This window comes from Haliotis rubra, unplaced genomic scaffold, assembly GCF_003918875.1.
Source record: "Haliotis rubra isolate DU_JTF1 unplaced genomic scaffold, ASM391887v1 Scf7, whole genome shotgun sequence".
NCBI lineage: Eukaryota > Metazoa > Mollusca > Gastropoda > Lepetellida > Haliotidae > Haliotis > Haliotis rubra.
In genome coordinates, this window is record NW_025767412.1 from 5,207 (window position 1) to 27,593 (window position 22,387).

Here is a 22,387-nt window from a genome sequence, read left to right on the forward strand (position 1 = left end):
ATATATTGTAATTTTACGGCCGGGCTTTGGTATATGGTCAACAATGCCATTACGCCATGAATGTGGACAATTCTCAGATGGCCATATTTTGTAAAATATATCAAGAGGAGTTTCTAGACATGAATCAGGCAATAATTCATTAGAATCTTCACCATTGTCTGAATTAAATCTTATTCTTTTTCTTCGGTTGTTTCTGATATTTTTACATAAATAATTATGATGATGGGCAGAATGTTTCGCCAATTTTATTTGTAGATGAGCGTTTTGGTTAATAAATCATCACCGGCCTTCAGTTAATGAACAGTAGATTTGGAACCTTTCCCGTTTATTCTTTAGTGTATGTTCCACACCTTTGAAATCGGTGTTCGGGAATATATTTTTGGAGCAGGAGTTCCGCCAAGACTGATCATAACCGTTATTCAGCGCTTATTGAATTCCTATGTGTCGAGCCTTGGCATTATAAAGTTACTTTACCTAAATTATGGATAGCCTACTGCGTTAAAACAACATGATGCGGTCCAGTGACCAGTAGGTATAGCGTTAATGTGCTGACCTAATTCTCTCCTTACCACGAAATGAACTTGACCAAAAGTTAATTGTATGCAGTACAGGTGAGTGAGTGAGTGAGTATGAAGCTATCGTCGCTTTTAGTAATATTCAGCAATATTATCGGCGGGGGATCTCCAGAAATCGGCTTCACACAATTTGGCAAGTGGAGAAATCAGACCCGAGCCTTCGTGACGAACAACTTGCTGTAACCCATAGGCTACTCCACCGCCTCGGAATACGGGGAAAAGACAAATAGTGTTTCTGGGTATAAGGTACGCGGCTTTAATCTTGCTGAGTGCATTTCATATTGAAATTATTAAAATGTCATGTATAGAGGATACTAAACGACCTTCCCCGTGTATTACCATTTTTTATTAAACGAGTAAATGATTTGATGCTAATCTTTCATGAGTTTAATAAGATATTTCGACTTAGTTAATATTCTCTTAATACTCTCAACATAAATTGATAGAAACTTCTTACAGTGTGATGACTCTGAGCTTTCCGCGAGTCAAGCAAGGCCTAATACCATTGTGACGAAGTATTAACGTGACGTCATAACTATTATTATGACGTCATACGTCTAAGTGTACATGGTGAAAATATTACGCCGCGATATCTTTCACGGGCGGTGACGAAATTTCTTCTCTGAATCAAGAAAATACTAGATTCTAGTTGGTTGACTTCCAGAAAAATCAGACTGGCATCAATTGTGCGTTATTGCTCATCTGATTGTAAAGGCCCTTCACTGCGGTAATAAATCTTATTGTGAAGAACTTCGCCGTTTTGGCCTGTGATGGCGGATCATAACAACTCCATGGACTTTGACGCTGGCTTTGAATATTCTACACCGTAATTTTGGTTAAAATGCGTTTGATTTCCTACATTTACTTCGCTTGCTACGAACCTGCACTTTCCTTCAGCTTGATACCAACGCAGTAATATCAACTACAACAGACGTGATGGAAATGCTGATAAAACATTTATTTAAACTCGAAAAATACAATTATGATTTCCCCACACAATAATGGGAACCTCACTATCATATTACCTTCTGTTATAAAATATTCAAACTCAATTACAATACTAGCATAAGCAAACAATATCTAACATATAAATCAGAAAGCGCTTGTAAAAATACATCTATCTATATACAAAATATGCAGCAAAACATTAGTAAACATTTACCTACCTGGTAAATGGTATATTTAATTCGTTTAGAGATGGAAATTTGCAAGATAGATCTAACGGTCTGGTGAAACACCACATTTATGCCACTCATGAATCCTTCCTCCATAAAACCCGTTGCATCGTTCACAAATGGTGCTTCCAAGAATCTGCAGTTGAATCGCATATGCACTAAACATAGCACTCTATCGCTACTATCCTCTGTTGTCACGCATGCACCGGGGAGTGGAAGCAGTACGTAGAAATCATGATCGGCCGGTCATAAAGCAACAGTCTTTGATGAGTTACGGGTCGTAAGTTGATCAGGAAAGGATCTATTCTTCGATTCTTAGGGACAGTTCAAATTAATTAAAAATTATTGTCCACTGTCACTTCAAATTTCCTTTCGCAAAATGTAGTACTGGCTCGTCATACTGTTGCGTAACTGTCTACTTCGAAGAAAATAAATGAGTCAGACGATTCCCATTATAGTGTGGCCAGGGGGTACATTTTCACGGCACCTAAAACAATAGGCTGGTTTTAGTCGTGTGTGGGTTGGAGATGAAAAACCCCCAAGATCTCGGGTGTTACATATTAATTGCATTGAATAAACAGTAGTTTGATTTCTTTGGACAGAATGATTGGTATGTTGTAATGTTAAAAATACGAACGGCACCTACCGCTCCTTCACAGACGAGTTCGATTTAAGCGCCTCTCGTCCATGCCGGATTACGCAGTGTCTTCGCAGGCGAGGAAGTTCGATTTTAAATGAGCCATGGTAGAATGGAGATAATCCTAGTGTGTTTGAAAATCGAGACATGCTTTGCTGGTCAGTGTGACTAAATGTTTCGGTGAAACCTCGGCTGGCGTTCGGTTTCCAATTGAAATTTGATCGCCATCAATTCGGCTATGTCTCTGATTTTCCAAACAAATTATCTCCTAAATATCGCTATGCGCCGAAACGTGCCCTCTACATTTTATGAATTGCTTAAAAACTATCGAAAAGATATGTTGGAAGGTGTTAGTTTACAGAAAGCTTAACAACAGCACACATGTAAATCACGAACAAAATTATCAAATGCATTCTGTTGGGAAATGCATCTTTTTCAGAACAGTTGGTGTCTATTTTCGTCATGCCGGAAATAAACCAAAACAGTGATTTAGATGTGTCCAAAGAAAGGTTGAAATACAGTTCTGGTTTGAGACAAAGATATAAGCCATTTTATCACCCATTTTCAACTATTAAACAAAGCAACTGTTGTAGAGGTGTGTAAAATTGAAATTAATCATTCCTATGATTTCAGTCTTTTAAAACATTTTCTGTCGATTTTGCATTGGAGAAAACAGAGTAAAACATTGATCTTTGATATTGTGAAAAATGTTTGAAGACATTTAAAATTATCTTTGTTGGTATCATTTTTAGCACTTAGTAACCCTTTTCATTTTCTTTGTACACATAGCAATATCAGTCATACTTGTAATATTCAAGCAGTATTTGCATCCATTTCGTAGAATGATTCTATAGGAGAATTATAAAGAGGAGCCTAGATGCATGATATGATACACAAGTACGAAATAATATTAATGTGTCCATTTATATGGCGCTGACTCACACTAGGTATGCTCATAGTGCTAACAATCAAGGTCATTATTTTGGATAACTATGGCTGCCTGTTAGGTGCTAGAGGAGTTATAGTCATGACTTTCACCGGGTGCCCATTTTTCCTGCTGGGTGAACAATTGGTGCAGACAAACTCACTTGCCCTAGGTGAGACCACATGTGTCACATGTGCTTCGTTGTGGGCAGGACTCAAGTCCTAGAAACTCTCAGGAGTCAAGCTGCCAAACACGGTCACCCATCCAAGGACTCTCCGAGCTCGACGCTGCTTAACTACCACGATTTGTGACCACAGGCTTTAAGCACAGGACCACGCGCCACCACGATTAACAGCTGAAGAGAGAAAAGGCCATTGTAATGGTGCAGATGGGGTCGGAATACCAATGCTTGGCAGCCTCGGATGCATCGTATCACGGTTATAAGACATTCGGGGCTTCAGACAGATGAGGTGCGTGGGATGACGAAGGTGAATGCACACGCCTCACTATAGCCGAAGATGGGGTACCTCCGTCTGACTAGGAAGGAGGGTGGCGTTTCTTTTGGCGTTTGAGTATATCACTATATGGGAAAATATATCATTTTGGTAATCTTATCTAGGCCACGGCGCACTTGTCTATCGATTCATCTTTGTTGATGCCGTGCAGCCATCTTAGAGCTGTTCGGGTGGAATAGTGCTGGCTGGTGCGTAAGCAAGATGGGTATTCGTCCTGGACCCATGTTGATGAACTTTGTTTGCGTTCCTGCGGGAGAGAAATTGTAAAAGCACCGTTTCGCTCCATAGCATCATGCCATTCGGCTGAAGCTTTCTTTTATCTTACTCGATTCTAGGCCTTCCATCCGGTAGTCCCGTATACACTAATACCGGTGGTGGGGCTGGCGCCTGGCCTTGGGCCTGTGCCTTGGCAATTACGTTGGTCTGTTCCAGGCTGGCCACGGCTTTGCTTGTGGCAGGAAATTTGGATAGATCAACGACTAGAAAATCCCCTGAAACTCATCGAGAAACCGCTAACACCATATCGGGCGGCAAATCGACGCTTAACTAATATTCTCATAAGCGCATGGATGAACCTGAAACTCCTGCGAAATCTGGAAACGATTCGATAATGGGTCGAGACAAAATCTTATCTTGAGCGATAGCATCAGTTGAACGCCGCCCGAACAACTTCATATTGTCACTCGTCGTGAACAAAGGCAAAATGTCGCAAATAGATTTGATAAAATGTTCATATAGTCACCTTCGCTGCCGAAAGAAACGTGCCCTCCTGTGACGGAAGTGCCATCTTCTTTGGCGATTGTCTTTGATGGACGTCACTCTGGTCGTCACATTGTGTCGGCCTGAATAAGTCTTATAATCGAGCGAACGGCGGCGGCGACACCTTTAAAACTGCATCTGCTTTCTCTCTTCAGCTGTTAATCGTGGTAGCGCAGTCCTGTCTTAACTCGGTCACAATCGTGAAGATGCTTTGAAAAACTTCCTGAAGTTTCGACATAATGAAACGATGATTTGTTCAAAAGTGTCTCTGACCGCATGAAAATAGGTGCCGGTAATACTTAATAGTTGTCGAGTATGTTGTGATTAGCACTATGAACGCTGCTGGATGTGAAGTTCAGCGCATGGACGCATTATGCGCTTGTGCATATCATGCATTCCTGGCTCTTTATAAATCATTCTGCAGTAATGGATAAATAACGGCGACTGATAACATATTGCAAAATGGAAAAGCAAAATGATAAAGATAATTTTAAATGTTCATTTTTCTTTGTAATTTTCTCAATGCAGATGATTAATTTATTTTACTCACAACAGATTGTTCTTGTTTGGATTGAAAAATGGTAACAAATGGCTATCTTTAAATGAACTGTATTTCAACCTTTCTTTGATAAATCACTGTTTCGCGGAAAATAAGACAGTATGAAAAGAATGCGGCTGAATTTTGTTCGTGATTCATAAAGCTGTTCTTTAATAAGCTAATAACCTTCCATATATCTTTGATGAATTTTAGAGGTATAAATGAAATTAACCTGTAACCAGAGACAAAGCCTGGTAATGTTTGAAAATCAGGGCCTTGCTTTTGCAGATTGTTGACTGGTTTCCGGTGGAACCGGAAACGCGTGGCGAGGTTCGGTAATGGCGGTGCGTCAGTTCATTGATACGTTCCGACGCTGAGACTTATGCGTTCTGCCGCCGGCCATTAAAAATCGAACTTCACTCGCTCTGCGGAAAACAAATAATCGGCAGCAGACGAAGCGAACAAATCTCGAAAATGTTACAACATTGTATAATATTGTAATAACGAGATCAAGGATTTCAACTCACGACAACCTATTTTTGTGTGCGTATTTTATTTTCTCGGCGGTGTTCATTTCTTATTTTCAACGAAATTGGTACGTTTAATGGCGGGGCCGTGTTTACGTGCGCGGTTGGTACAGAGTGACCGCGACGACAATCAAGGCGCAAAATCGAAAAATAAATCCTTCCTGTTTCGACCTGTAACTCATCAAAGGCTGAATTGCTATGACCGGCAAATCACTCATTTCATGCGACAAAGTGACGATCTGCTTGATGGTATGCACGACTAACGTTCCTTGGAAGGTAATACAATGGTGATAAACGAGTGGTTTCACCGAACAGATTGAATCTGTCTTGCCATCATTCTAAGCAGATTGCATTTTGCAGGTAGATGCTAATGAGGATGTTCTGTTATATGTTGAATGTGTTCTTTATGTTGAGACTGATATTGAGCGGTTTTATTCATTTTTCGGCAGAAGGTAATGGTGAGTTCCTCTGTGAAATCTTATTTTCGAAAGTTTCATCATTTCATCATTTCATCGCGTCTGTTCGTTGATAGTCATGTTGGTAGTCCGCTGAAATGCGGCAGTGTTCTATACGTCTTGCGGTGAAATCAACCCAACATTACTAATCGCCTATGTCGAAGAGATCGGCGATGTCCGCGTCGTGGTCAAAGCAAAATGGTCTCACGAAAAATAAACCGTATGGTGGCGGCATACCGATAAAGATGATAATGCGGTATTCGTCACCGTTATGGTGGCTAAATCAAGTGCAAATATTTCTTGGTTATGATTCTCTTTAATACTTCAGCATCAATTGCTGCGTCGCCATCTTTCGCGGCGGCTCTTTACGCGAAATTATTGCCGGAATATGACGTCGTCAACCGCATTATGTCGCGCATAAATGCTATTGACGGTGACTTTCGCGTGGTATCTTAATGGCCCAGTTTCTATCGGTTATGGGCGGAGAATGCTGAAACTTAAGCTGGTGAACGCCGTGTTTATTGAAGCTCGTGATTGGCGTCAATCGGCGTTTTAATAAAGATGACGTTACGCGGAAGACTCGTTTGTGTCATGCGTCGAATATTCGCGGTATCGATTGGTGCGCCGCGAGCATATTTTCTTCGCCCGTATTCGACGATGGTCGATGATTACCAGCGTTTATCGTCGCAATAGATGAAGACTGGTAATCTACGCCGTGATATTAACAGATAATCATATCTTTGCTCCTCGTTCATTTGGTAACTATCTTGCGGGTCACAAAATGTCATTGATGAATATCATAATTTGGGGAGTAAAACACCTCTATAAGTACCTTATTCAATAATATGGTGCATGATGCGTAGGTGAACGATATACTGACCGCGGGAAAGTTCAAATCTACTGTTCAGTAACTGAAGCCACGATGATAACTTTAACCGCCAAAAACTATCGTCGTGGCGAATCTTCATCATCAGAGTAAACCTAAAGTGTCAAAACAACCGAAAGAATAAAGATTCAGTTCGGAGCAATGGTGGTCTAATAAGATGTGCTGATTCCTCCTCTGGAATATATTTTGCATCGATCTCGAAAGGGATCACGATAGCGTAATGGTATGTACTGGCGTGTTGAACGGTTATGAAAGTATGAAGGAGATGACTATTTGATTATTGTTGTCTGGAAACCGATAGGCTGTTACTAGTAACGATATTGGCTTTCGGTAGTCGTATTTTGCGTTGAATCTTTGATAAAAATGACGTAATTGTCGAAAGGCTGATATTTCGGTACTCTTTGATCTTGTCACTATGAAAACGCGACGATTTAAAAAGGGCCTCGTCGATTTCGGTTTTGATGTGGTTTACTGTTTTCATGTTCCGGCGGTGGGGTCAATACTGACCTTCGTCGTGGATCCACAAGGCCATTAATTACCGTCGTCGCTGTCGGAATGGGTTGTCGGCTGTTTGCGAAAAGCGAACGTCCGGCGTTTAACAGGGCGGCGTTGCCATTTGAACTTGAAATTGTCGTCGCAGGTAACGTCTTCGGTATTGACTCATGTTAGATGCGCTTTATGACTTCATATGCTGAAAAATGACGTAGCTATGACATTGCGCAATAACATAAAGCCTAGCAACATGCGAAGGCAGACCTCTAATGCCATGTTTTGCATGTTGATGTGAAATTTAATCATACTGAATCATCTCATATAATAAATCGCCTAATTACAGATGAATCGAGGATACTGGCACTGTTAACTGATAAAAATCGTGAATCCGTAATATTAGCAGAGACCGCTCGGCAAACGCCTCGATAACAGCTCTGATGTCAGCAGGTGAAACGAGATCATTGAGTATCAGCGTGCAATAGTTTATTCAGGGCAGAGACTGCTAATGCTTGCGTCACATGTTATATTTTATGACGCTTAATTGCTCTGGTAGCTGGATATATTGCGCGGAAGCAAAGTCGACTGACGTTGCGTCAGCCGAATCACTGACATTATCTTTATTGGGGACGTTCAGGCGAAATTTTCTTCAATAACGTCATCGTGTTAGCTTGTAGCAGCAATAATTATTTTAACTGACTTTGACGTAAAGCTGCCCGTGTCGAATCATGCAGATTACTGATATTATCCTGTGAACAGATTAAGCGCTGATGAAAGCGCCGCAATCATGTTATCTTTCTGCCATCGGCATAATGCCCTTTGCTATGGTAGCATTGCTGACAATCGCAAAATCCTGTTGTTGCTGAAGCGAGGTCACTGCGTGTCGAAGTCTGTTGTTAACCGAATTAATACTTTTCTTTAATAACAGCGGGAATGCGGTAAACAATATGAAAATAATCGTAGGAGCATTTTCTGTATCTTCCCAAATAACTTTTATGTATGCGAATTTTATGTTATCTTGCAATTCGCGCAATGACAATCATAAAGGTAGTATTCTGTATTCGTAGCAAGCATGTTGCTATCATGCCGCTAATAAAATGACTGTGACTTCAATTGCTGGCGAACCGGCTGATATGATATGATATGTTTGTTATTAATATATCGCTTTGTGTTCAGTGAGGATTGGAAGAGGAACTACTTGACGCTGGACGTGAACGGCATGTGGTTTGCGATGAACAATGGCATCATCTTTAAGATGCGGGCATTCGCTTTGTTTTTGACCCGATTCTTTTGTCGAGATGTAACCGGTTGGACTGCAGCGGTTGTCTGGGGTATACTTCGGCAACCTAGATAAAACTAATGTTGTTATATTTAAGTGTCGAATATTTGAAAGGTGGTCGCTGATATTGCTGATCGATATCATTACGCTATCTTGGTATTGGATTTGCGGCCTGCTGTAATTTGGAAAACAGCATTATGAATTATGTTGAAAACTAAAGCTTATTGATAATTGTATTGAGTACTGGCTATATTGTCAATTCAGCCTATTCTTTGTCCCTCTGCGCCGATTTAATGTATGTCATCGCCATATTCGATAATAAAATTCTTGTTTTAATACTGATACTTGCTTATAACATCTTGTTCGCGGATAGTAAAGAAATCTTCTGTTTACTATAGTTAAGTCGATCAGTTTAATTTTTATTAACTTTCGAAAGAGATCTGTTATGAGGCGGCGAACATTGGTATGGCTGGAACTGGCGACAACAATTATGCCGATATGCCAGGAGAAGTATTTTGGCATTGACATCATTTATGCGTTTGGGACGGGTTTGATCGGCGTAATGACGAGCGAGAATTTTTCCGCTGTTCCGGGAACATTGAGAGATAACGAACAATGAAATCATTATTATAATTATATCTCGAAGCGTTATCAATAAAACGCACATTGGCATTTAAACCAGCACGCCAGCCGGCTGACGGCATATTCAACGGCAATAACTTCATCATTGTATGTATGGCGTAACGTCTTTAAAAGTGAATTGTTGCCAGCGCCGCTAATCGTGGTTTTTAACGTTTCGGATATCTTATTGCTGCTTGTTTGCGGCGATGTATAAATGTAACTCCCGGTAATGACCGGAGCGCGTGGCGTAACTGGCGACGTTCGGTGGGGCTGTTCATACTTGCCGTTAGAGACGGTACGTATGCGAACCGGCAGCATAAACGCTGGCGCCATGATGCGACAATCGATACCATAGGAGCTCTCCTTTTGATGAAGACTGTCGTCTGACCGGGTGTGTGTTCTTTGATGTTATTTGAAAGCGCAATGTTATTAAGTGAATATCATAAACTTTAATGCGTAATTCATGAAGCTGCTTGCTCCTGCCGACTAGATAACCTGATTTCTTTAATTTCTTTGGTAATAATATTGCATCAATCATCATGAGTTCTTGTTAGCGACATACTGGCGACAACGAACGACATTGTTGATAACGCGAAAGGCCGGTCAAAGCAGGTTCTTCGCGCCGAATTCGCCAAACTGTATCATCATGAGTAAAAATAACGAACGTACTGTGGAATAAAACTGTGCTGGTAGTTCGCCAAAATCATAAAATCGGGATATTTATTGATAAATCTTGATGAGCAAAATCTTAATAATTTTCGTCTTCAAATCCATGCGCTGTTTCATTTGCTTGATTTTGCCATCTCCTGAAAGGCGGTAAAGGTAACGAAATTTCGCTGATGAAAATGTTGAGTATTCTGTTCGGTCGTGAATTTGCTGTCTGTGATAATATGAAAATATTCACACTGAAAGCAGCCGAATGATCACGTAACCACCGAATTTGTTCTGCAATAACATCAGATGGTTTTATGCATATGTTCGCAGCAGATTGGTCTGCATCATTACTGGCCGAATCGTCCTGCAAATATGCGTAACAGCAGGATATAAACCGAATGGTCTTCTGCGTAACCAAATACAATAACAGCCAGATGGTCACACGTAACAGCCAAACCGTTCCGACGCGGCAGATGCGACGACGGTCGTTTTCGCGTGACGAATGATCACATTGTTTGTGAATGATCTACGCCGAATGAACGCTGAAGCGCTGACGGCGAATGATGCGACGACGAATGGGCAATCATTTTAACCGAACAGTCACCGTGAAGCGAATTTACGCATTACGCGAAATATTATACTGCGCGTAACAACCGAAGATGATCTACGCGTTGATCTACGCGTAACGGCTGGTCTGCAAAATGAAACCGAATGTTAACAGCCAATGATGCTGCGGCAACCGAACTGTTTGTAACGGCACGGTCTGGCGGGTATTTATCCTTTAATTACTACGCATGATGGTCACGCATTTGAAAGTCTACGCGCTTTTGGCGATGATCCTTGCGGTCGCGTAACGACGAATAGTCTGCGAACAACCTGCTGACCTTCCCCGCGTTGCAACCAATGGTCTACGCGCCGAATGGTCGCGTGTCTACGCGTATTTCTTCGAATGATCTACGGTAACTGCACTTGCCGATAACTTTGCGTGCAACCGGTGTCTACGACTTAACCGAATGATTCTACGCGTTATGATGATCTGCTAACAACAGATCCCGCGATACCGTAACAACCGGTGTTAACACTTTGTATTTGATCCCCGCACGCTGATGATCGCCTTGCAACCGTAGTCTACGCATGGCAACCAATTTTAGTAACAACGAAGACGTTACGGCTGAAAGTCACGCGTAACAACCGAATGATCGCACAACCGAATGGTCACGCGTGGCTAACCGATAATTTACGCGCTGGCTTTAACGAATGATACGGTTACGACGAACTTAATTTGCATTACTTTACACCTGTTTTACGCGGCGCAACCGAATATTCTACGCGGCGCAACAGTCTGGCTGCGCATGACAGTTTACGCTGGCTGCAGTTACCGAATGGTCTGCGTTGCAACCGAATTGGTCTACGCGTAACAATGTTCCTACGCGTAACCGCGTTACAACGAACTTTGATACGCTTCGCGGCGAACACCGCGTGGCGCAACCTACGCTTTACACAACCGAACTGCTCTACGCGTTACTGATGATACGACTGTCGAATGTTTGATACATGGCTTTAACGCGTAAACAAAACCAAGATCGATCGGCATAAACGGCAGATGATTCTGCGAAAACGACGACGAACGACGCGACGAGCGAATTCAGTTCTGCGCGTGGCGGGTCTGCGCGTAACGGCACCGGATGATCCCGGCGTTACGGCAGATGATTACTGCGGCAACCATAATGATCTGTCGGATCTGCAAATGAACCTGCGCGATATCGCGGCGAATTACCGAATGGTCACGTAATGATCTGCAATGATGTTCTGCGATCTGGAAGCAGATAACAACTACGTAGATGGTCATGAAGTAACAATCAGATGGTCCTACATTTTCCCGTTGGGTGCCATTCGGCTGTTTCTGGTTTTGCGAATTTGCCAGTTGCTGGCGGAGAATTTCTGTTGGTGAACAAACGTTAATAATTCGGTTGGTAAGTCGATGGTGTCATCTTTTGAGTGGCTGGCTTCTCTGTTTAACCGTAATATCTCGAAGTCCTGCCTCTGGAACGTCGAGTCTGACCCGATGTCGAACGATATTGCGGGTGAAAACGAAGCTACGCTGTCGTCAGGCCGTATGCAATGAAGAGACATGCGATCTTGAACTTTGATCGCGATCGTCGATAGTTTCGTGCCGAAGAAGGTGAGCCATATCGTCGTTAAAGGATGAAATTTTCGACAATTGCGGAAATTACGGAAGATAACAATCACGCTGCTTTTCGATGAATACCTGGATAGAAAGTGAATCTGAAATAATGAAGCATGAGGTCTTAACTCTTTGGAATTACCGATTGGAATAATTTTCCGGTGACGCGGTGCTGATGCGGACTTTCGACAGATAAACGACCATATTCTTCGGAACGGTCGAAACTGCATTCTTTCGAGCGATGGGGCTTTGAAGATGACAGATGATTAGGTAACGGTGCGTTGCGGATTCGGCAAATTCGTTATGATGGTGACGTACAACCGATTAAGTCGAACATATGGTATGCCCTGGATTCGTGGTGGCAATCGTCGCGGTTGTTGCTTTCATTGACGTTCATTGAGCGATCGAAAGTGATGCCATTCTGGGTGACCTCGTGGTTTGGGCTGACGTTGGTTTTATTTTTCATAATCGCTTAATTATTAACTTTCTTGACCATCGTGGCGATAAACAATTCGTATTCGGTAATTTCAGCTATCGAGCTATCTGTATGGATTTCGGTTAATATAACGTTTTGAATTGAAGTCGCGAATTATCGATCTGCTGATGGCCGGTGTATCATCGATATCGAACTCGCTGATAAACCCACTCAATCTATTAATGGGCACCCAGGCAGGTAGTCAACGGATGACGGCTCGAATAGATGGTTTCAATCATCAGATTGGCGTTTTATGGTTTCATAATTTAATAATTCTATCTTTTCATCGTCAAATCGACTGGTGATGTTGGGTGAATAGCTGTTAAATGCACAAACCATGATAACTGGTGTCCTGATCGTAAGCCCCAGGCACTACCTTGTTTGTTCACGTGATGCGTCTGCTACTGGCTCACTGCACGAATCTTTCGTAAGCAGGCTGCCTGGTCATCTAACCGAACTAGATGGTACACAGAGACAATACGGCGCATCGGTTGTTTCAACCTCCCAATCATTGCATAACAGGTGATGCCATCTTTTAAATAGAAAAGCTGGCCCAATTATCTTCGAGACGTGTTGCTGATTCACACTAGTTGATGAAATGGAATAGTGGCACATGATCTATTGGTCCAAAAGGCAAAACATCGGAGTGCCTACAGAAGTTATGTAGGCGCAGGCACCGACTTCAGTCTCGCGCATGACATTATGAGAAGCGCGAAAGTGTTTGAAGCCAGTTTGTGAAATGGCTTTAAAATAAAGGATCGACTTTACCCTGGAAGCGAAGGCGAAATTTCAGATGGATCGCTTGCGGTGTTTAACGACATGCTTAGCGGTCGCGGCATAAACTTTCCCGGCCAAACATGCCATGATAAAGGCAAAATCTGTTATGGTGTTTTTATTTATGGCTAATGCATTGATTAAGTGATAGTTATTATGAATGCAATAACAATGGTGAGAACAATAACCGACACCCAGCGGTACATTTTGAATAGCGCTATTGCCTGACATGACGGCTTTTGTTTTGACTTTCGGCTTTCATCGTAATCGTGAACTTCGAAGAAGTCTGCGCTCTTCACCGAGAAAACAATGAGGAGCCAACTTTGCTGAAGTAACTTTCGGCGACTGAAGCCTTAGCAGGCACCGGTTGTTTGGCTTGAGCGGATGAAGATGCATGACTGGTGCCGTCAGGCGACAACGATTTGGGCATGTTGAAGTAATGGCATCATTATATCTGTTCAGACCTGATGATTAATATTTCTATATTGAAATGACGTGCCGAATTTGTGGCTCGGCAATGTCTGTATTACGATAATTCGTGTAGGTGGCGTTCATTGATAGTGACCGGCTTCCAGCAACACAATGTCAGGCAGAATTACAAACTAAGCTCTGCTAAATAGCGCCAAAAGCCTGACCGGTGAGGAGCAATAACAAGTGAAACTGAATTGCCTGCGTAAACGCAATGAACCTGCGCTGATGACATATTGCGCAATGCTTACGCTCCGTATGGCTTCGGTAGTAACGGCCTTCAATCTTGGGATAACATTGTCAACTGACGCTTTGTGAAAATAGACAAATGACTGCATCGCGGATCATGCTCCTGACTAACTCGTTGCGTAATCAGAGAAACGTCAGCAAACTAACGAATATGTGGTAAAATATTGGCAGCACCGTGACGAGATAAAACAATCGTTTATTGACTCGTGACTCATAACGATTTGTGAGTCTGGTAGTTAGTTGCCTAAATATTCAACAGCAACCGTCTGTATCAAGTCGAGCGTCTGCTATACAGGCTGCCCCGCGCACGTATTTGCCGTCGACGTCAGGGCAGGCCATGTTGGACGTTTGTGATGTTGAATAATCTTGCGTGCGCGACGTTTCAATCAACTGATATAATGCTGCTATAACGGCGTAATTGAAGTTTATATCGGTTAACATTAGTATAATATTTTAAAATGTCGGCGCGTATTACGAAAACAATGTTCTTTGAGTTCGGCTATTTAGGCAATAATTCGGCTGATGGTGGCAGTTTAATGTCATGATGTTGATCGCATGATCCGAAGTTCGTGTCATTCATTGGGCGGTTCGTAATATGTGAAAAAAGGATTTCGCTGCTAATGATGATAAAACAGAGCATATACTGATATAGTGTTGCGTGCCCTATCTTCGAAATTATCGACGTTTGGCGTGATGAACGACCAACGGAGAATGATGGGGAGCCTGGATGGTGCGTGTTGTCTTATAAAGTGGCTGAAAATGAGGGCATACTTACGACACTCATGTTTAATGAAGCCTGGCTAATGCGTTTACGGGCGTATTTTAAATGAAGGGTATGTTGGCTCTCTTAACGAAAGTGACTACTGAACGGACATTCAGTATGAACCTCCGCTTGTGGTTGGAAACGGTGTGCGCTTTTCGCGGATAATAAGGAAATACGCTCAGGCGGCACAACGCTTTATTTCACTGCAGTAACGCTTCGGTTCATACGTTCGGGGGTGAATCTGTGCATGGTGAATCGATGCGTGTTCTGGATATGGGTCGTAAATGATAATGACCGATATCTTTCGGTACGTTGATGTGAAACGATCTTTGTTTGGTCGTGTTAAACGACGTGATGCTGAATCAGCTTACGATCCCTTATACCATAACCGTCTTGCTCCATTTGTGCCGTTGGCATGATGACTACGAATTGCGTACGCGGCCGCAACAAACCGCTGTCCGAAAAGGCTGGGCGGCTTTCTTTGTGATTTGAAGTTGAAGTGTGACGCTGCATTTCGATAAACGGTCATTTCTTGTTGAGGCTGATCGACCGGTACTGTTTCGCGGTACTTCAACAGATATCGGCAAACGATGTTGCGATCTTTGCGACAATGTTCAGTGTTGATGGTCTTCTGTTCGGAGAATATCAATGCATGACTCGTTCCGCAATGCGACGGCGAACATAAACGAAGTGCAAGTTACTCGTTTGCATCTTTAACATAATGAACTTCGCTATATATCGGCAATCATTCGAAGGAGTTTTGAATACCGGCGGCTTACCAACGATGACATTTGATTGGCAATTCAGACAACTAGAATTCGGTACGACTTTGGCGGAGATTTTCTGAAACTCGTCTCGTAACAAAACGTTATTCTGGCTGAAGGTTCTGACACAAAACGTTCGCGCTTGCTGGTTTTACAACGTTTAATGAAGTTTTTAAACGTTATAAAACGTTATGATGCTGGCGTTTAACACGTTATCGAAAAGGAAATCGCGTTTTGAAACGTTATTGAAGCATTGTGGCGTTTTCTTTAAAAATAGTTATTATTGACTAAACTTTCTGATAAACATGAAATGATTAACCTTCGCCTGTTTCGCAAATCTTTGATGAAAGGTATGGCTGTTATGAAATTGAACGTGTTGTCGTTTGATGCGTATGCGTTTTGCGGCGATTTTTGTATGCCGGCGTAATTTGGTAATAATAATCTCCTTGACAATATACGTCTCGTTGACAACAACCCATAATGGTGACATGACACCGGGTCATTGTCATCGGTCTCCTGCAAAATGATAACGCAATAGTGCTGTTGAGATAGAGTTAAATCCGAAACGCCGCGTATTCTCTGATGACGTTTTATCGCTTGTCTAAACCTTTGAAACATGCGTACGAAAATCTTAATATGCGATTATATTGAGAATGTAAATAAACATGCTGGTTTTGTCGGAATGTAACTTGAAAACCTGTTTTTCTTTAATACCTCGTAACGATAATTGTTTATAACCTCAAATCAAAATTTAAACTATTGGTAGTTATATACTGATGCCTAATGTTATCAACTAACGATTCTGCCCGGTGACTATTGTCACGATCAAATCCCTTTCGCTGGTATGTTCGATTTCGTTCTTATTCCTGTATTTTCTCAGCGTATATGTATTTTTACTTATTCGCCTAATGAAACCTGGCCTGGTACTCGAATTCGCCCTCGTTGCAGATCGAAATGATTGTTGCGAAAGCGGGGTGAGAAAACCCGTGTATTAGGTTGCGAAGTGTGAATATGTCGTTCATAAACAAACTATTTCGTGGTGTATTTATTATTGTGCCAGTAATACATTGAAGGTGTGACTGAGCAAACATCTACGTAACATGATTAGAATATTGCCATTTATCGAATGACGAAAATGACCGTGTTTTCGAAATGATGTTTTCGCTTGTTTCCTTTATTGTTGTCATCTTGCTCTTGTTGAGCGTGTACGAAAACGCGGGGACATTCGGTGACAATAATTACTGGCAGCAATTAACGCGTCGCTTCAACGACGAACCATGTTTCACGAAATAACCTCGATAAACTATATGCATTTGTTATATATCGGATTGCGAAAATGAAGATGATGTCATCTGCTTGGTCAAAATGAAATACGCTGTATTCGGTCATAATAGTATACTGGGCGCATAAAGCTGTGCGCATTGTCAAATAACAGATTGATAGTGCGATAACAATGTCGAATACATATACGCGGTATGGTTTGTCTATCGGGAATCGATTGCATTTAGAGCGGTAGTCGACGGTGTTGCGAGGAATCTTTATGCGAATGTTGACCGGGCCATGACGTTGCGAAAGGATAGCCGCAAAATCCATCGATCACGTAACCCACCCTTAATCATCTTTAAATACCGAACTGGGGCGCGTAGCATGGAGTTCTCGCATCAAACGATGTTATCTTATGAAATGTTACGGATCTCTGTGAAAACAATCACGAAACTGGTCTGCGGACATGATACATTCGTGACGGTAATGGAATGAAGCCGTATGGCGGACATCGTCGTTGTTTGTAAACGTGCGGCTTTAATGTTGAGGTGGTGCAACGTGAAGTCGGTCGTCGAACTGGCTGATCAAACTGGCGTGGTGATTGATAAAACTGCTGGTAGCGGAGCGGTACGTAATGTTTCGGCAGCCGTTTGAACGATAAGTTGAGCTTGAAGTGGTACGGTATTGGCATTCTCTTTCCCCTTACACGTGCAATGACTTTGTCTTACGTCTCAGAAGTTAATACCGTGAACGTGTTTGTATGTTGAAGCATCTCATAATCTCTGGTTATCCTTGTTTGATAAATTTAGATTTTAAACTTTGTCTTTCATGATGCTTACAATTTCGAATCTTCTTTGGTGGTTTGTCTCTTTATGAATGCATATTTTGTGAAGGGAATCGTATTCTTTCAACCGGATGGTACAATTCGCTGCGGCCAGTTAGTGTCAATTCTGTTGTATGGTAATGGATGAATTATTGATCTTAATGTTATGTCTTGGCTTGGGGAGACGTATGTCACGTTCATAACATGAAACGTCGTTTGGGGTATTTCTCGTCGTCCGGTGACATTGAAGATATGGTTTTGATTTCGGGAGCGGGGTCACGTGAAGGATGACTGATTTTCGGCATTATTGTTAATGGTGTTTTTGTTTTGATTTTTACCGTGGCAATAGGATGAGAATGAAAACGAATGTTGTTTGCATGTCTGTATCGGACTGATTCAAAGGCGCTTTGTCGATGCACGTCATTGCAACATCGATATTTCAATGGAAGTTCGGCTTGTAATGTTTCTTGAACGATTTGAGGAAACTCCTGAAAGAGCATTGTTGCCGAAAATGAACGTTGTTACGAAAACGTTTGTAACCGCGGTACTGTTCTCAACGATGCAATGTTTGCTGACGCAATATGCTTTGCGCGGTGAACGTCTGGTGGCATTGACTGAGGATGAAGTCGAACTGCTTTCCGTGGTTCGTCAGCCGCTTTGGCTCACCATGTCTCTCGGCACCATGGCACGGCGTATCGGCTGCGCTGGCACGTAAGTTGCTCGGCTCGTGGCTCCCGGCTAACTGCTGGCTTTCGCTGCGTGAATCATTGTTGCAGATTACGGTAACCCGTGTAATGGCAGGGTCGACTCGCTATCTGCTCGGAAAAATCACTATTGATATCTTGAACCGCCGTTGAAGCAACCATATCGCCTCCGCCCTCAACCCGCTTCCATCATGGGCGCTGACAGTAACTGCGCCCTGCAATAAAGGTTGACGTCGCCAAATTCTTTGCGCTGACTGAACTTCTGTTACGACGATTCTTTTCACTTGCTTTTCGTAACATTGTGTCAGGCCGAAGTGACGCGAGTTAAAATCCTGAACATGCCGAAACCTATGATCGGTTCCGGAAATCGATAAATGACGAGAATTTCCCACCAATGTTCGCAAAGCCGATGACGTCGGCATCACGAAATTCCCTTTCACGGCGATAACCGCTCCTTCACCCACTCTTCACCTGCGCATGGTAGTTTTAGACATGGTTTCAGTCTGGTTCAGAAGCAATGGAATGGTCAATGCTCTTCGAAACCGCAATTTCGAAAGCAAGCTAAACTCTTGACGCTGTCTTGCCCGCGCTTGAATGCCAGCATTACAAATCTTATAAAATAGATATTGTTGCGCAACCTAACGCCCTTTGCTGCTTATTGATCTCTTACTGTTATCGGTACCTACGAGCGATGACAAATCTCGAAACTTGAACTCATATACACAAACGAAATGAGGTAACTTCCAAAACTGCGGCAATTTCTCAAAACGCTTGCGCAGTAATCATTGAGAAATGAAGCAGGCTTTCATGGCGATGCTTAAACGGCAGTCAAACGGCGTCGAAAACGGTCTCCGGCGGCATAAAAATGGTGGGCTGGGCTGTTTGAGCTGATAATGTGTTTTTGTCGCTGTCGTCTGTCTTGAGAACTGACAATGGCATCGGCTCCCTGACCATAGTGAAGCTTCGAAACTATGTTCTACTTCTCGGTGATAGAAGACTGCGGTGCCGTATCGTTCGACCGAAGGAACTGTTGTCGAAACATCGTCGATACTGTTTCTCCGGTTTTGTAAATAAAGCATTCGCCAGTGTCGTTGGCGTTAATTGGTGACGCATTTTGGAAGTTTGAATTGACACTGATCGTTCTTGTTCTGTTTGAGTAACATATGATTCGTTTTGAAGATTTCGTCCATCAGCATCCGTAAACATATCTAACGTAATATCAATATGAACGACAATATTCAGCGAAGCAATATCTCGGTGGTAACAATCTTCGGGAATCTACGTCCATATTTCGCTGAACTGCTGGTCTTGATAAATAATGCTTTCGGCAACCGATACCTGAATTCGAACTGTCGGAAAGCTGCTTCAGAAATTTATTATGAATTAATGTTATGTTTTATTTACAAACGTGTTGCTGGGTATGACGGGGAAGCGCGCAGAATCGGGCGCTGGCGATGCGGTGCGGATTCGGTGACCATGTTAGATGGACATTCAGATGGTACGCGACAGTGACGATGGCAATCGCTTTCGATGTTTGCGTTAGGCGAACGTATGCGAACATGATGAATATGGCGACGACGATCGAAACGGCACTTCGACAGGGCGAACGTGCGCGTGCTGGAAAAGCACGGTTGGAACGATGGGTAAAACCATGGGTAACAGATGGCGAGCATTCGCGAATAACGACGAACATGAAGGCGCGGAACGGTAAGTTGATGATGGTAATTAAGTGGGTAACGGTGCGATGGCAGCGGCGCAGATATGACGGTGCTGGACGATTTTGAAGAATCAACGACGGCGAAATATCGTATCGAAAGATACGGTAGGCCGTGATGTTTTATCGATCGTCCTGACGAGCATCGTTATATGGCGGATGGCGTGGGCGATATCATTTCGACGATATTATATCGCCAAATAAAATGCAAAAGAATACTCCATCGTCGATATATCAATAACGACCGAGCATCATTATATCATGCCATCGTGCAAAATCGCCGACTGAGCGGATATCTTCGGCTGCGCAGTGGAAACGGTAAACAATGGTGTTGTATCCATTGACGTTGTCGCGTTATAACGACGATTGTGAAACATTGAACGGGCTGAACGTAAACTGTTGCTGAACATTGATAACGGTAGAACAGGCGCAGGTTTGGGTATTTGGGCGTCGCGCGCTGTGAACGACGCTTAACGCGGTAGGGACTCAGGACGCGGATTGATAATAAATGGCACTGGCGCGATGGAGGACGACTGGAAGGCAACAACGCCTCGCAAAATAATACCGCCAACCATTGCGCCATGAACCTGGTTATAACCCTTCGTGATTTATTGATAATCACTCACCTCCTGTAAATAAACTATTCAACGGTCAACATAATGGTTATCACCATCATGAACACCTCCGCTAAGCCCTCTTGACTGGTCGCAATAATGCTCTGCTCCGCGCCAAAACGAGGCAACCCTCGTGACACGATTTGTGTCGCTCGCCTCCGCTCTTCCAGAAGGTAACCGGTAGTTCTGACTGCTCCGGGTACCCCTTCATGCTGAAAGTAGTGGCCTAAACGAACACGGTTACAATAATCTTTCGCACTCCATTAACATATGTTGTTTGATTCCGACTGTCGTCACTCACCTCCGTAGCGAAACAAACGTACCGTGCAGATTGACGACATCACGCTGAAAATGGAAACTAACCATGACAATAATCACTCACCTCTACCTGCGTCATCGTATTGGTCAATCATACCTCCGCTCTTAATGAAGGCAACCCCTCGTGACTACAGTTGACACACAATCACTCACCTCCATGCTAAAGTAGAGCTAACCCCTCGTGTTTACAGTTGACAATAATCACTCACCTCCATGCCAAAGCCAAAACCCCTCGAGTTAACAGTTGGACAAAATCGCTCAGACAGTACTTAACCCTCGTGACACAGTTATCACTAATCCTCAAATCCATGCCAAAGTAGAGCTAACCCTTCTGACATTGAAGCTGACATAGTTGACAATAATCACTCACCTCCACGCCAAGGTAGAGCTAACCCTCATAGGTGACACATAGCCAAGGTAGAGCTAACCCTCGTGACATAGTTGATAGCCTCCATGCCAAAGTGGAGGTAACCCTCGTGACACAGCTGACACAATCACACACCTCCATGCCAAATGGAGGTAACCCCTCGTGACGCAGTTGACAATAATCACTCACCTCCATGCCAAAGTAGACGTAACCCCTCGTGACACAGTTGACAATAATCACTCACCTCCATGCCAAAGTAGAGGTAGCCCCGTGACACAGTGCTGAAAGACACCAATCGGCTGTCAGTTTCTTGGTTTTGCCCTATGTGGCAGTAGCAGTTGTCTATCGTCCCGAAGCATCCTTCGTATACATAGGTCACTGGTGGACAATAGAAACAAGGCGAAGTCAACATCGGTTCTCAATATACAGGGAACGTTATGCACTATCAGCTACCACATAGCAACGTGCCCACTTTCAACACCTGTTTGTTTGTTGTTGCTTTTATAATTTATATTTTGCGAAAGCATTTTACAGCATTTTTATAAAATTCAACATACGACATACCAGTGCGACACATAAACAAAGGAGATTCACATAAACAGAAAAATGGCAAGTTGACCAAAATTTGTAGAATATTTAACAATTACACACGCAATTATCGCTTAACGGCGCTTAGGTAAGGTTTTGTTTCATTCTGAAAATGCTTGGAATGGAGGCATTCTTTTATTGAGCTTGATTTGGAATGTCAAATATTTAATCATACAGTTGATATTCAAAGGATCATTAGATGTATCTGGATAAACCAATCATTGCATGTTTCTGTGAAATTTCACCTGTTGGTACTGAGCCTTCGATGCAGGGAGACAGCATC